General features: G+C 46.4%; 1 protein-coding gene across 1 annotated transcript in view; it reads left to right on the top strand.

The window, feature by feature from the left end:
* SYN2 (synapsin II) overlaps positions 1 to 14,345 on the top strand; it is a 302,390-nt gene that overhangs the window by 81,363 nt on the left and 206,682 nt on the right. The gene's annotated exons all lie outside the window — the stretch shown is intronic.

The raw sequence follows: 14,345 nt of genomic DNA, 5'->3' as shown, positions 1-14,345 counted from the left end.
CAAAAGAGCTCTACGCTCTACTGCCTCCAATCAGCTAAGGACCCATGGCCCTAAAGAAGTCCGTCTGGTCTCGACCAGGGCCAGAGCATTCTCTGTTCTGGCCCCTACCTGGTGGAACGAGCTCCCAGAGGAGATCAGGGCCCTGACGGAGCTTAAACAGTTCCGCAGGGCCTGCAAAAAGGAGCTCCTCCACCAGGCATTTGGCCGAGACCAGACGTAATCTACAGCGACCAAGGGCCCCTGGTCCCCCCCATCCCCCCTCAGAATTCAATCAATAAGCCACCCCCCTCAGAATCCCATCAACAAGCCCTGGACCTGTTTGTATTACGATTGTTTACTGTTATACTGTGTTGTGTTTGGTTGCAATTGTTGGTTATCGATGTACATGTTCTACAGACTGTTTTATGTATGGTTCTCTGTTATAATGTAAACCGCCCCGAACCTTCGGGGAGGGCGGTATAGAAGTATGATAAATAAATAAATAAATAAATATGGGGTTTTAATTTAAACCGGGGCTTGGTTTAGCCCCTTTGAACCCCTCCAAACCCCTTTGAATAGTATTTGCAACATATTGTTTATTTATAAATATTATTTATTATAAATAATATATAAATATTATTTATTTATAAATAATATTAATAAATGAAGAAATCACTAAACAAGAAAAAAATCCCAATTTATGACAGCAATATAAATCAAGTCAATCATTTAAAGTCAGTATAATAAAAAGTTTCTTAACCTGGTGCTTAAAAATACAATAGAATATATAGCACACAGTGTCTTTCTTTAATGAGCTATAATATTGTGCAGTGGTAGAGGACAGGAAGGCCTGGAGGATCATTGTCCATGGGGTCGCGATGGGTCGGACACAACTTCGCACATAACAACAACAACAAATATTGTGCAGAGAAAGGGGTTGTCATTCATTTATTTATAATTTGAGTTATATACCTCTGCTCCCAGCAAGCTGGCCTGTGGTGGTTCCCCACATACATATAAAAACTTCTGTACATAAAAATAACCACACAACCATAAAACATCCTAAAAACAAAACCCGATGTAATATATCAAGATGGCGGTACAACTAGAAAAAAAAAATCTTTCCAGCTTCCAGTGTAATTGACTAAAGGGGATGGAACAGCTGAAAGAAAACAAGGGAGGTTCGAGCAGTGGTTCTATGTAGGTATAATGCAAAAAACCGAAGAACAGCTTGTGTCTGAATTCCCAGGTACTTAGTGCGCCCAGCCTCAACCAAACACCTGGTGGAAGAGTTCCACCTTGCAAACCCTGTGGAACCTTGAGAGTTACAACAGGGCCCAGAGCTCTTCAGGGAGCTCATTCCACCAGGTAGGGTCCAGGACCAAAAAGGCCCTGGCCCTGGTCAAGGCCAGCCACGCTTCCTGGGGCCCTGGGACCATCAGCAGAGTGTAGTACCCTATGCATTTCCTTACCAGAAGGCATGCTTCCCAGTAGCCCAGTTAAGTCACTGAGGATGTGTAAGTGTAAATTCCATGTGTAAAATAAGCTATATACCTGTTGTGATTTACAGAGCAAGTGTACTGCCCTGCTGGGCCGCACACCAGTGACCAATTAATTACACTCTTGGCTGGTAAGCTGAAACTGAATCGAAAGGCAGGTTCCAAGTCAAAGTCCAGTCCGAGGAGTCTAACCAAGGGAGACAATTCCGAAGAAGTATCGTGTCAAGTAGCCAGGATCAAAGTCAAAATCAAGAAGCATAGTCCAGAAAGAAGATAAGCTGAAGTCAGAAGCCAGGGATAAAGTCAGAAGCCAGAGCACCTCCATCTTGGCTGAATTCAACTTCAGTTTTTATTTAATGAGGAGGAGAAAGAAATTGAGCTGCTTATACCTTCAAAAAGGTTCTTTAAAATGGAAGAATATCAGTATCTGCTGTGTAAAACTCTGGCAGCCTTAAACTTAAAGTAGAAACCCATGTGAGAGGATCAGGCGATGGATTTCCAAATGTCAAAGCATCCCAAAGGGAAGAAGGATGTTTTTCTGCCTGACAATGTCCCCTTAAGGATGTTTCCTCTTCTTAAATATATTGAAAGACAATTTAGGGCAGAATGGGTACAGCCTATGGCAAACAAACAGTTCCCTGCATTTATTAAGAAACTGCATTGCTTACCTGATTATGCGGAGGAGTTTTTGCGGGTTCTTGTTGTTGATGTCCCCATTGTTGCACTCCAAAGCTCTGGATTTCTGTCTGAAGATGGGGAAGATTCTGTCAAAGACACTCTTGATAAGAAGTACATATATCTGAGAGCTCACCTGTTCCATCTGTAGTATCTTATGCCCACTATTGTGTGGGTTAAGAAGGTGATCCAACTCCTTCCTGAAAACAATAAAAGATTGACTGAGGGGAGCAATAGGCTCCTTAAAGCCTTTTCATTCATGGTGGTATGATACCCATCAAGTACCTGAAGGGTTGTTAAGTAGAGGATGGAGCGGAGTTGTTTGCTATTGTCCCAGATGGTCAGACCAAAACCAAGAGATTAATTCCAAAGAATTTACAGCAAAACAACTGGAAGAAATTCCTGACAATTAGAGCAGTTGCTCAATGGAATAGGTTTCCTCAGGAACAGACTTTCTTGGGAATTGGCTTCTTCCTTCTTTGAAATACTGATTCTGTGAACTGAGGTAGATTATAAATGGGTGGACAGAAGGGATTGTGTCAGTGCTTGGTTCTTGTGGCCCTTTCTTGCATGCCCAGGGAAGTGCCAATCACCACTTCGGTATCTGAAGGGGAATTTCTTCCAGGACAGACTGACTAGTGATTCTGGTTGGGGAGGAGAATAATCTGAGTATGGAATTGAGATTATTGTGGTGGGCAGGTAGTTGTGAATTTCCTGCATTCTGCAGGGGGTTGGATTAGATTAACCTGGAGGTCTCTTCCAACTCTATGATTGAATTATTCTAAAAGAAGCCACTTTTTATCTAAAGATCAACTCTTTCATTCTGGACAAGAGATGTCTTTCAACATTTTGGCTTGAATCCTAAACACCCTAAAGAGATAACAATAGCATTCACTGGATGTTAAAGGATATTTAAAGGTACATTCCTCTCTAGGACAGAGTCGTTTCAGAAGATGTATAACAATACTCACTTGAGAAACATTCCATTCTGAAATTTCTGCCAGAACATTGACTTTGATAATTGTTATGCTTCATATGCTTAGCTATTAGAGTGTAACCAGGACTCGAATACTGACACATCACTCATCTACAAAATGTTGTATTACTTGGCATGCAGAACATATACTTACACATGCTTTGGTAGCTGTCTTGTTAGTACAATATAGAATTTCTGGGCACCAAATCAATATAGAAGAACATACTTGAAAGTAAAAAAATGTTCACTATGAGTTCTGCCAAGGCAATTATGGAGTCTATTGTGGATTTGTGGGTTTATTTTTCTTTCTAATGTGAAGTTCCTGACATGGTGAGTGATTTCTGATCCATTTTTTTCATTTGAGCATTAAATATTTGACCACTATATTACTTTATAAAGGCCAAATCAGTTTATATGCTAGAAGTTCTGTGTTTGGAGCTCCCAGCTCCCAACTTTTTCCTTTTAAACAGCTGTGAGGAAAATGCTAATATTAAAAATGTTATGGTTACCCACCGAGGTTCTATTGCAGAGATTCAAATTTGGGTTTCTTTAGATTTTAGCCCATTCTGCTTTTTGAGTTGTTTGTGTGATCTGTTACATATTTTCACAACAAGCTACACTAAAAATAAGAAAAATATATTATGCTGCACTTACTGTTGTAGTAGTTCTTATACACGAGTATAAGAAGGACGGTCTAATAATTAAAGCAAACAGAGAGGAACAGACCTATCCACTGGCAATATGATAAATAAAGAAAAATGTCCTATTTTTGTGGTTTTCCTTGTTTCTTTATTCTTTAGGACTTCTGTCAAAACGGAATCCAGGTAATCTCCATTTTCAGTTCTTTCGTCAGTGACATTAAATAAGAATTATTATTACAATATCAAAAGAAATTATAACAATAAATGCAATAAGTAAAGAGAGCTCCCTACCTCTGAGTCTTCAGTATACTTATCAATAAGTATTAAAAGTTTAAACATGCAAGTCTACTACAAGTAGTATATTAATCATTATTAACAAGTCTAAAATATATTATACTGTTGATTCGTATCATACTTTACCTTATATATATTAATAGTATAATACTGGCCACAGGCTCACATAGGTATGGGGATACCAGTCTGTATTGACACGTTCCCAACTGACTAAATTGCTACCAAAATTTATACAAACTCTAAATTATTCCAGGTGTGGGTCTTGTTAACAAGTCTCTTGGATAATCATCCTGAAACCACTACAAGAAGCATGCCAGTTCTAGTGCTGTGTTTAAACCACGTGGTTGTAGGGTGTCCATGGAAAAAATGTAGAAGGATTCCTGTTGTAAAAGTTTCTTTTGCACATCAATCTTCTGGTATCTGTGGGTGGTGATGAAGAATCGTAATTCATCTGCTGTATGCTGGAATTCCATGAAAATAAAATGTTCCTTATGTTCATAGTTATGGCGTGGCTGTATCTTATTTTGAAGGGATGTTTAAACATTACCATAGCGATCAGAGAGCGTTATGAGTAGAGGAGTAAACTATCCCCCCCCCACCGGGCCTCAGTAAAATTGTCAAGTGTTGAGTAAACCCGGTGATAAAAAGGTTGGGGACCACTGGTTTATAGGAACACTAGAAATTAAGCCCACTGTAGATAAAATACAGCGGGTGCTAGTGGATCCCCTGGGCTGGATGAAATGCACCCGAGAGTGCTCAAAGAACTTTCCAGAGAACTTGTTCATCATCTTTGGGACCTCTTTAAGGACTGGAGATGTCCCAGAGGACTGGAAGAGAGCAAAAGTTATTTCGATCTTCAAAAAAAGGAGGAAGGATGACCCGGGAAACTACAGACCAGTGAGTCTGACCTCTGGTGTGGGCAAAATAATGGAGCAGATATTAAAGGGAGCGATCTGCAAACATCTGGAGGACAATTTGGTGATCCAAGGAAGTCAGCATGGATTTGTCTCCAACAGGTCCTGTCAGACCAACCTGATTTCCTTTTTCGACCAAGTAACAGGTTTGCTGGATCGTGGAAATTCGGTTGATGTCGTTTACTTGGATTTTAGTAAAGCTTTTGATAAGGTACCCCATGATGTTCTGATGGATAAATTGAAGGACTGCATTCTGGATTTTCAGATAGTTGGGTGGATAGAGAACCGCACTCAAAATAGTTGTTGTCAATAGTGTTTCATCAGACTGGAGGGAGGTGAGTAGCGGGGTACCTCAGGGTTTGGTGCTCAGTCCGGTACTTTTTAACATATTTATTAATGATCTAGATGAGGGGGTAGAGGGACTACTCATCAAGTTTGCAGATGACACCAAATTGGGAGGACTGGTAAATACTCCAGAACAGTGGTCCCCAACCTTTTTCTGGCTGGGGACCGGCGGGGCAACTGTCCTGCCTGCGCAGTGTGCACACGTGGCCCGGACGCACATGTGCGCATGCGCGATGCGTGGCCGAAATCGCACATGCGTGGCACTTTCGCAAAAGTGCCGCGCACGCGCGATTTCGGCCGCGCATCACACATGTGCGGCCGGGCCGCGCATGTGTGATGCGCGGCCCTGATTCCCTCTACCCCCCTCCCGTAGTAAGAAGCTTCCCGGGCCGCAAGCTTGCAGCCCGGGGAAGTTTTTTACTGCGGGGGGGGGGCAGGGAGAGGGAACCGCAGCCCGGCGCCGCAGGTTGGGGACCACTGCTCCAGAAGATAGAGACAGAGTTCAACAAGATCTGAACACAATGGAAAAATGGGCAAATGAGAACAAGATGCAATTTAATAAAGATAAGTGTAAAGTTCTGCATCTGGGTCAGAAAAATGAAAAGCATACCTACTGGATAGGGGATACGCTTCTAGGTAACACTGTGTTTGAACGAGACCTTGGGGCACTTATGGATTGTAAACTAAACATGAGCAGGCAGTGTGATGCAGCGGTAAAAAAGGCAAATGCCATTTTGGGCTGTATCAACAGGGGCATCACATCAAAATCACAAGATGCCATAGTCCCATTTTATACGGCACTGGTCAGACCACACCTGGAGTACTGTGTGCAGTTCTGGAGGGCTCACTTCAAGAAGGACGTAGATAAAATTGAAAGGGTACAGAGGATAGCGATGAGGATGATCTGGGGTCAAGGGACCAAGCCCTATGAAGATAGGTTGAGGGACTTGGGAATGTTCAGCCTGGAGAAAAGGAGGTTGAGAGGGGACATGATAGTCCTCTTTAAGTATTTGAAAAGTTGTCATTTGGAGGAGGGCAGGATGCTGTTTCCATTGGCTGCAGAAGAAAGGACATGCAGTAATATATAGCCTATATCGCTACAAGTACAGTGATATAGGCTATATATCAGGAAAACGTTTTTCACAGTCAGAGTAGTTCAGCAGTGGAATAGGCTGCCTAAGGAGGTGGTGAGCTCCCCCTCACTGGCAATCTTCAAGCAAAGGTTGGATACACACTTTTCTTGGATGCTTTAGGATGCTTAGGGCTGATCCTGCATTGAGCAGGGGGTTGGACTAGATGGCCTGTATAGCCCCTTTAAACTCTATGATTCTATGATTCTATGGATGGGGAGGAAGAATGTAGTAAAGGGAGGTAGAAGAGGGAAGTTGGAATGGGAGGGAGAAAGGAGGGCAAGGGGTGGGTGAAGGGATGGGTAGAAGGGAGAAAGGCAGAGAGGCAGAAAAACAGGAAGGGGGAAATAGAGCAAGTGAGATGGAGAGAGAGAGAGGCAGGAAGGAGATAGAGGAAGGAAGGAAGGAGATAGAGGAAGGAAGGAAGGAAGGAAGGAAGGAAGGAAGGAAGGAAGGAAGGAAGGAAGGCAGGCAGGGAGGGAGGGAGGGAGGGAGGGAGGGGGGGTGGGATGGGATGGGATGGGATGGGAAAGGGGGGAAGGAGGGTGGTGCGTGAAGGGTCCGCGGGGTGGTTAGGGGGAGTCACGATGGGGGGGCCAGTTGGGAGTGGGGTGGCAGGGGAAGATTGTGGGGTAGAGAGTGGTGAGTTCGTGGGTGTTTGGGGTGGGGGAAGTGGGTGCAGGTTGCGGGTGGCGATTTATGGGGGGTGGGCAGCAGAAGAAGGGGGGGTGGGTTGCTGGGTGTGTGGGGTGGGGGAATGCGGCAGAGGGGATTGGGAGCGTGGGGGCGACTTGTGGGGGGCAGGCGGCAGAAGCATGTGGTGGGTGGCTGGGTGTGTGGGGTGGGGGAATGTGCAGCGGAGCAGGGGGGAGCACAGGGGTGACTTGGGGGTGGGTGGGTTGGCGGCGGAAGTATGCAGTGGGTGTGTGGCTGGGTGGATAGCTCGGCGGTTGGGGGAAGGCAAAGCAGTGTTGAAGCTGCGGCGGAGCTCAGTGGGGGTTGGGGGACAGCGGCGGGAGAGTGGTGTGTGTGTGCACGTGTGCAGGGCAAGCCTCCAGAGGGGTGAATAGCAGTGTAGGCCACGCGGTGGCTTACCTGCTGTGTAGTGTTGTTGCTGGCCGGGGATCCTCCGTGTCATCGTTGGCTTAGGCCGGCGGCTCCCAGCTGGCTGGCGGGCTCTGTGGGCGGCAAAGGGTCAGGGCTGCCACATCAGTGATGTGGCAGGGCTGTCTCTTTGCCATTGCCGAATGCTCCCGGGCCCGAGCTGCATCCAGGCGGGCAAGGCGGCTTGGAAGGGGCGCGAGTTCTCCCCACGGTAGCCCTCTTCCCCCTTTGCCGCCGTCTTCCCCCCTTGCCGCCTCCAGCAGTCCACCCATGGCTGGCAGCTTGCTGTGGGAGTGGTTGTGTGGGGGTAAGTCAGCTTGGTGGGAAGGGTTGGCTTTTGGCCACCGCCAGGGCAGGACTTGGCTTTGGTGTGAGGAAAGGAGCAGGGCTGCCGCATCTTCGACGCAGTGGTAAGTCATACATAAGTATAACTTAGCACATGTCTGTGCAACACCCCTGAGCATAGATTCTGTTGTAGGAAGAAATAGTCCTACAACTCATTGTAGGTAACTATTTGACACTAAGTTTCATTGTACACGTGGGACCCTGTTTCAACAGGAGATCATTGTATTTTCAGAACTATAAAGCAGGGGTCCCCAATCCCCGGTCTGCGGCTCGGTACCAGGCCGTAAAGGCCATCATACCAGGCTGCCAGCAGCCGCGCCTGCCTCCCCCCCTGCAGTGAGAGGGGGGGGAAAGAGGCCGGCATGGCAGCCGGTGTGCCAGCAACGCTAACGCGCACGCGCGGAACTGCAGCGCATGCGTGTTTGCGCCCCCTGGTGGCCAAAATGCGCATGCGTGGCAACTCTGCGCATGCTTGTTAGCGCCACCTGGTGGCCAAAACACGCATGCGCAGCAATTGGGCATGCACGTTTATGAGCAACTGCGGCAGCCGGGCCGCTGGCTCTCCGCCACCCCCGGAGGCGGTCCCCGACCAGATGAAGGTTGGGGACCGCTGCTATAAAGGACACTGATTTTTTAAGGACCCAATTCTCTCAGTTGTGTTTCTGTGCCATTAGTTCAGCTTTCCTTATTTAATGTAAAAGAATTAGATCTCTCTCTCTCTCTTTTTGTGTGCCAGATGTGAGAGGGAATGAAAAAAATATGTTGTGACAGGTTTCGACAGAAATACTTTTATTATTTAAAAATATTCTTAAATCCTTTTAAAAAGACAAAGATACAGATAGAGCTGTTGCTGTGTGTTGTGTGTAAATGTGAGATATATGAGAGTGTGTGTGGAACTTTGCCTTTCATTTTCTGTATAGTACTTGTTATCTAGTGTAAAAATAGTGTTGATTGTTTCCTTCCACTGCAGTTATTCATTAGAGTCAAACACGCTAATCATCCCTGGTAGATACAAGGAAAGAACTAGCCATCTGTGGAGTACCATCTGCCAACAATTTTATTTCTTTCTTGCTTTAAAAAATTGGACAGCAAAATTATATTGATCAGGCTGCCTCATGTTTGCTTTAAAATCTTGGGGTTTTTAAAACCCTTGTGACTTCAAAATATGGTGTTTGTATTCGAGGAAGAATTGCATTGCAGTCAATATACTGTGCAGTCCACCTGTGGGATTGGCTGAAATTGACTAATGAAGAACCAAGTGACAAACCTGAAGATTGTAAGAAGATCAATGGTTTATACAGATTTACTATATTTTTAAATAAGCAAATATACACAATGCTATGATAACTTATCCTTGGAACTTTGTTTAGATGCCAGTGTCTTGTCTTTCTTGATTTCTCAATTCTTTGTGGTTATTGGTCACCATCTTTTATTTCTTAATAGTCTTTTTAATGGGACTTTATTGATCCTGATCCTTAACAGGGCAACTGCAAGAATTTACATATCATGGACAAACAATACTGCTATATACTCATCTTTTTGGTACTGTCCAGCAATCTGTGGACTGAAAACTTCCAGAAGTACAGGCAAGATTTTGAAGAGGCAGAGGAACTAGAGATCAAATTGCCAACATACATTGGATCATGGAGAAAGCTAGGAAGTTCCAGAAAAACATCTACTTCTGCTTCATTGACTATGCTAAAGTATTTTATTGTGTGGAGCACAACAAATTGTGGCAAGTTCTTAAAGAGATGGGAATACCAGAGCATCTTATCTGTCTCTTGTGAAACCTATATCAGTCAGTAACCTTTTATAGGCACAAAATATATATAAAACATATAGAAATAGGCCTTAAAATTTCAACAAAATAATAAAATAGGCCATGGGGTTACATAACTGAACATATCTTAAAATGATTAGATAAACTATAAAAGATAAAATACATTATCTTTTATTATAAAGCATATTATAAAAGCATATATTAGACTATGGCGACTATAATGGTTACCTCTGGGTCTTTGTCGGAGAGCAGAAATTGCAAGGTCATAGACTTACTTACAGAAGGCTTGTTTCTCAGCAAACCAACAAAACTGTAATCCCGACACTGCTCATATAAGGGGCAATCTAACAAAATGTGTGCGATAAAGTGAGGGCAGCCAGAACCACACGGACAGAGTCTCACTTGGTATGGGATACGGTTAAACCTTCCCTCTGAGGGGAAAGCATTCATTAGTGCAAGGAGAAAAGCCCTTCTCAGGGGTGGGACATCAAGAAGATGTAGATATGTAGGCATAAAATTTCTCTGCATAGTGATGCCAAAGAATGCTGGAGAGCAGACTCGAGGCTGGGTAGGCATGAGTTCCTGATGCTCATGGTCTAATATTCTCTGTTTAATAATCCGGAAGATATATTTTTTCTTCTAGAGGTAGTAGGGAGTTCAAATCGATGCCAATGGAGACTAATTTTTGTTCAATAGCCTGGAACCATCGAAATTTAAGTGGGTCACTTTTTAGACAAGTTAAAAGGCTGCCAGTTTCTACTCTAAAATAAAGTCCGATTTAAAAGTAGCTATCCAGGCCTTTGTCTTTACCGGGGCATAGTAGAGGACAGGAAGGCCTGGAGGAACATTGTCCATGGGGTCGCGATGGGTTGGACATGACTTCGCAACTAACAACAACAACAACAACATATGCTGACTAGAAGTTAAGCCTGCTTTAGGCTAAATACAGCAGGCATTAGCAGCCTCTCCCCCCAGCCCCCTCCCGGCCGTGTTCCTGGCTTGCCCCGGCCGCAACCTTTGGCCCCCGGCCCCTTCCCTGCCACTTCACAGGCTTCGGGGAAGGGAAAGGAGCATGGCTGCTATGTCTCCAACATGGCGGCCATGTTCCTTTGCCCTCCCCAAAGCCGTTAGCCCCTAGCCCCCATTCCTGCCTCCTCCTCCTCGAACGCCGCCTCCTTACCCGTGCGTCCAGCAGGGTGTGGGTAGGTCGGGAGGCACTGCACGCCTCCCAACTCTGGGCCAATCGGGAGGCGCGCTGTGTGCGCCTCCCAATTGGCTCCTTGGCCCCAGACTGACAATCGGAAGGACCAACTGGGAGGTGCTTTGCAGTCAGGAGCCAAGGGCCAATGGCCGCCCTTCTCCATCCTGGACTGCCTAGATACCGTATAGCTTGTACTTTCATGTTTCTCTAATCTTTCATTTTGAATAAGTATGAGGCAGCTTCATGTGTAGTTCCTGGGAAACTGAGAGTGTAATTGGTGGTGGTTGGGAAGACTACCCACCACGAGATGAGGTGGCACCTCACATTCAGGATAGATTATTATTATTATTATTATTATTATTATTATTATTATTATTATTATTATTATTATTATTATTATTATTATTATTACTACTAGATCTAAAGCCCATTTCACTTTGTAATGAAATGGGCCCTAGATGGCCTGAGAGCAGGCCCACCCCCCACCCGAGGCTCTATTGAGCCTTCTCCCGGCTGGCGGAGCGGCCTCGCCGTGTCTACGATGCGGTGAGGCCGCTCCGGCGGCCGGGAGAAGGCTGCAAGGCCCACCCCCCCACCCAAAGCTCTCTTGAGCCTTCTCCCGGCCGGCGGAGCGGCCTCGCCGTGTCTACGATGCGGCGAGGCCGCTCCGCTGGCCGGGAGAAGGCTGCAAGGCCCTCCCGCGACCCGAGGCTCTCTCGAGCCTTCTCCCGGCCAGCGGAGCGGCCTCGCCGCATCGTAGACGCGGTGAGGCCGCTCCGCCGGCCGGGAGAATACTGCAAGGCCCACCCCCCACCCGAAGCTCTCTTGAGCCTTCTCCCGGCCGCCGGAGCAGCCTCGCCGCGTCTATGACGCGGCGAGGCCGCAAGGCCGGCCGGGAGAAGGTGGCGCAGCTCACCCCTCACCCCTCACCCGTGGCTGTCTGGGCGGGTGAAGCAGCCAATGGGGAGCCGCGCTTTGCGGCTCCCCATTGGCTGCTTGGGGCAGGATGGACACTCGGAGGGGCCAGTCAGGAGCCACTTTGCGGCTCCTAATTGGCCCCTCCGAGTTTTTATCCCGGACAGGGCCCACCCTAACTCCTCCCACACTGCCCTTACTGCTTTATTCAGTCCGTGGCGCTCCATGCCATGGGGTTGTTTAAAGATTATTATTATTATTATTATTATTATTATTAAATTTTTAGACCGCCCTTCTCCAAATAGGTCTCAGGGCGGTTTACAACATAAATAGTTAAAACACAATAAAATCCCCATAAAAACCCCAATTAACATCAACAAAAGTTACATATTAACATATAAGCGGCGGTGGTCACAATTCTGATATTAGTTACCTAAGTTCCCCCCAAGTTCAGCCTGGTGGGGAGAATAATATTCAGAAGAGGGTGGTAACAATACAATAGATCTAACAGTGATCTCGATGTTAGAGATCTCAATATTGGAGGGGATCCTCTGATGGATTTGTGGGAGAGCTGCCCTGGCCTCAACCATATGCCTCAACCATAAGCTCCGTCTTATAGGCCCTGCGGAAAGCTGGTAGAGCCCGCAGGGCCCTTAGCTCTTCTGGGAGCTCATTCCACCAGGTTGGGGCCAGGACTGAAAAGGCCCTGGCCCGGGTTGAGGCCAGGCGAACATCCTGTGGGCCCGGGACAACCAGTAAATTCATACCCGCAGAGCGGAGTGCCCTGTGGGGGGCATAAGCAACCAAGCGGTCCCGCAGGTAGATGGGACCCAGGCCGCGTATAGCCTTAAAGGTCAATACCAACACCTTGAATCTGATTCGGAAACAGCCTGGTAGCCAGTGCAGATGACGAAGCACCGGCTGAATGTGGGCCCTCAAAGGTGTTCTAGTGAGGAACCTGGCAGCCGCATTTTGGACCAGCTGTAACTTCCAAGTCAAAGACAAGGGAAGGCCCACGTAGAGCGAGTTACAGAAGTCTAATCTGGAAGTGACTGTTGCATGGATCACTGTGGCCAGGTGTTCCGAGGACAGGTAGGGCGCTAGTAGCCGGGCTTGGCGAAGATGGAAAAATGCCGTCTGAGCTACATTGGTGACCTAAGCCTCCATAGAGAGGGAGGCATCAAATGTCACCCCCAAATTCCTGGCAACTGGTGCAGGTGTTAATTGCACCCCGTTCAGGCATGGGAGGTGCGCTTCCTGGTCCTGCCCTCTTCTTCCCAGCCACAGGACCTCCGTCTTGGAAGGGTTGAGTTTCAGGCGACTCTGCCTGAGCCATCCAGCTACCACTTCCAAACAGCTGGCAAATGTATCCGGGGTGGAGTCCGGCCAGCCGTCCATTAGGAAGTAGAGCTGGGTGTCATCCGCATATTGGTGGCATCCCAGCCCATAGCCCCAGACCAGCTCGGCTAGAGGGTGCATATAGATATTAAAAAGTGTGGGGGAGAGTATCGCCCCCTGCGGAACCCCACAAGGGAGCTCACAAGGGCTCGACATACTCTCCCCCATCGCAACCCTCTGCGTCTGGTTCTGGAGAAAGGAGACCAGCTAAACACTGTAAAGCTAAACACTCTGCAGCTTTCAAACTTCCCAGATCCCTTGTCAAAAGCCAGTGTGATATTGGCTATTTTCCAGTCTTCCAATAGAAAGATATATTAATTATAAATTGCATATTTTTGTTAAAAGATCAGCAATTTAATTTTTGAGTTTGCTAAGAACTTAAGGATATACTGTCTGGACCTTAATTTCTGATTAGTCAATTAGCTCTAGGACTGCTCTCTGTCTCACTTGTTCTCACTTTTACTCTCTCTTTTTGGAACCCCACATTTGACTTAATTCTTCTCTAAACCTCCCTGAAATTTTTAGTTTTTTCCCAACAACCTCTGCAGTAGGAATGCTAGCCTCTACATTGGACTTGGGGACCTTCTGGAGTTACAGCTCATCTCCAGACTACAGAGCTTGGTTCCCATGGAGAAAATGGATGTTTTGAAGCTCTGGCATTGTACCCCACTGAGGTCCCTGTCCTCCACTGGCACCACTGTCAAATCTCTGGAGAACAAGTGCAGTGTAGTGGTTAATAATGGTCGCCTCTAATCTGGAGAACTGGGTTTGATTCCCACTTTTCCACATGCAGCCAGCTGGGTGACCTTGGGCTAGTCATAGTTCTCTTAAGACTGTTTTTGCAGAGCAGTTTAACTCTCTGTACCCCTCCTACCTCACAGGGTATTGTAGGGAGAAGAAGGGAAAGGTGTTTGTAAGCCATTTTGAGATTCCTTCAGGTAGTGAAAAGTGAGGTATAAAAAACTAGTTTTTCTTCTGCTGCTGCTTTCTAACCTTGAGCTGGCACTTCTACCCCCTACCTGCTACTGGTAGCCAGGGAGGACCTGGCTACCCTATTTTGCAGTTAAGACAAATAATTAATCCAGCTTCTCTGCAATCTTTTCTTTATCTCTATTTACACAAGAACCCTGTGAATTATGGCAGACTGAC

This window comes from Paroedura picta, chromosome 3, assembly GCF_049243985.1.
Source record: "Paroedura picta isolate Pp20150507F chromosome 3, Ppicta_v3.0, whole genome shotgun sequence".
Classification (NCBI taxonomy): Eukaryota; Metazoa; Chordata; class Lepidosauria; order Squamata; family Gekkonidae; genus Paroedura; species Paroedura picta.
This window is presented reverse-complemented; position numbering and strand designations above follow the sequence as displayed.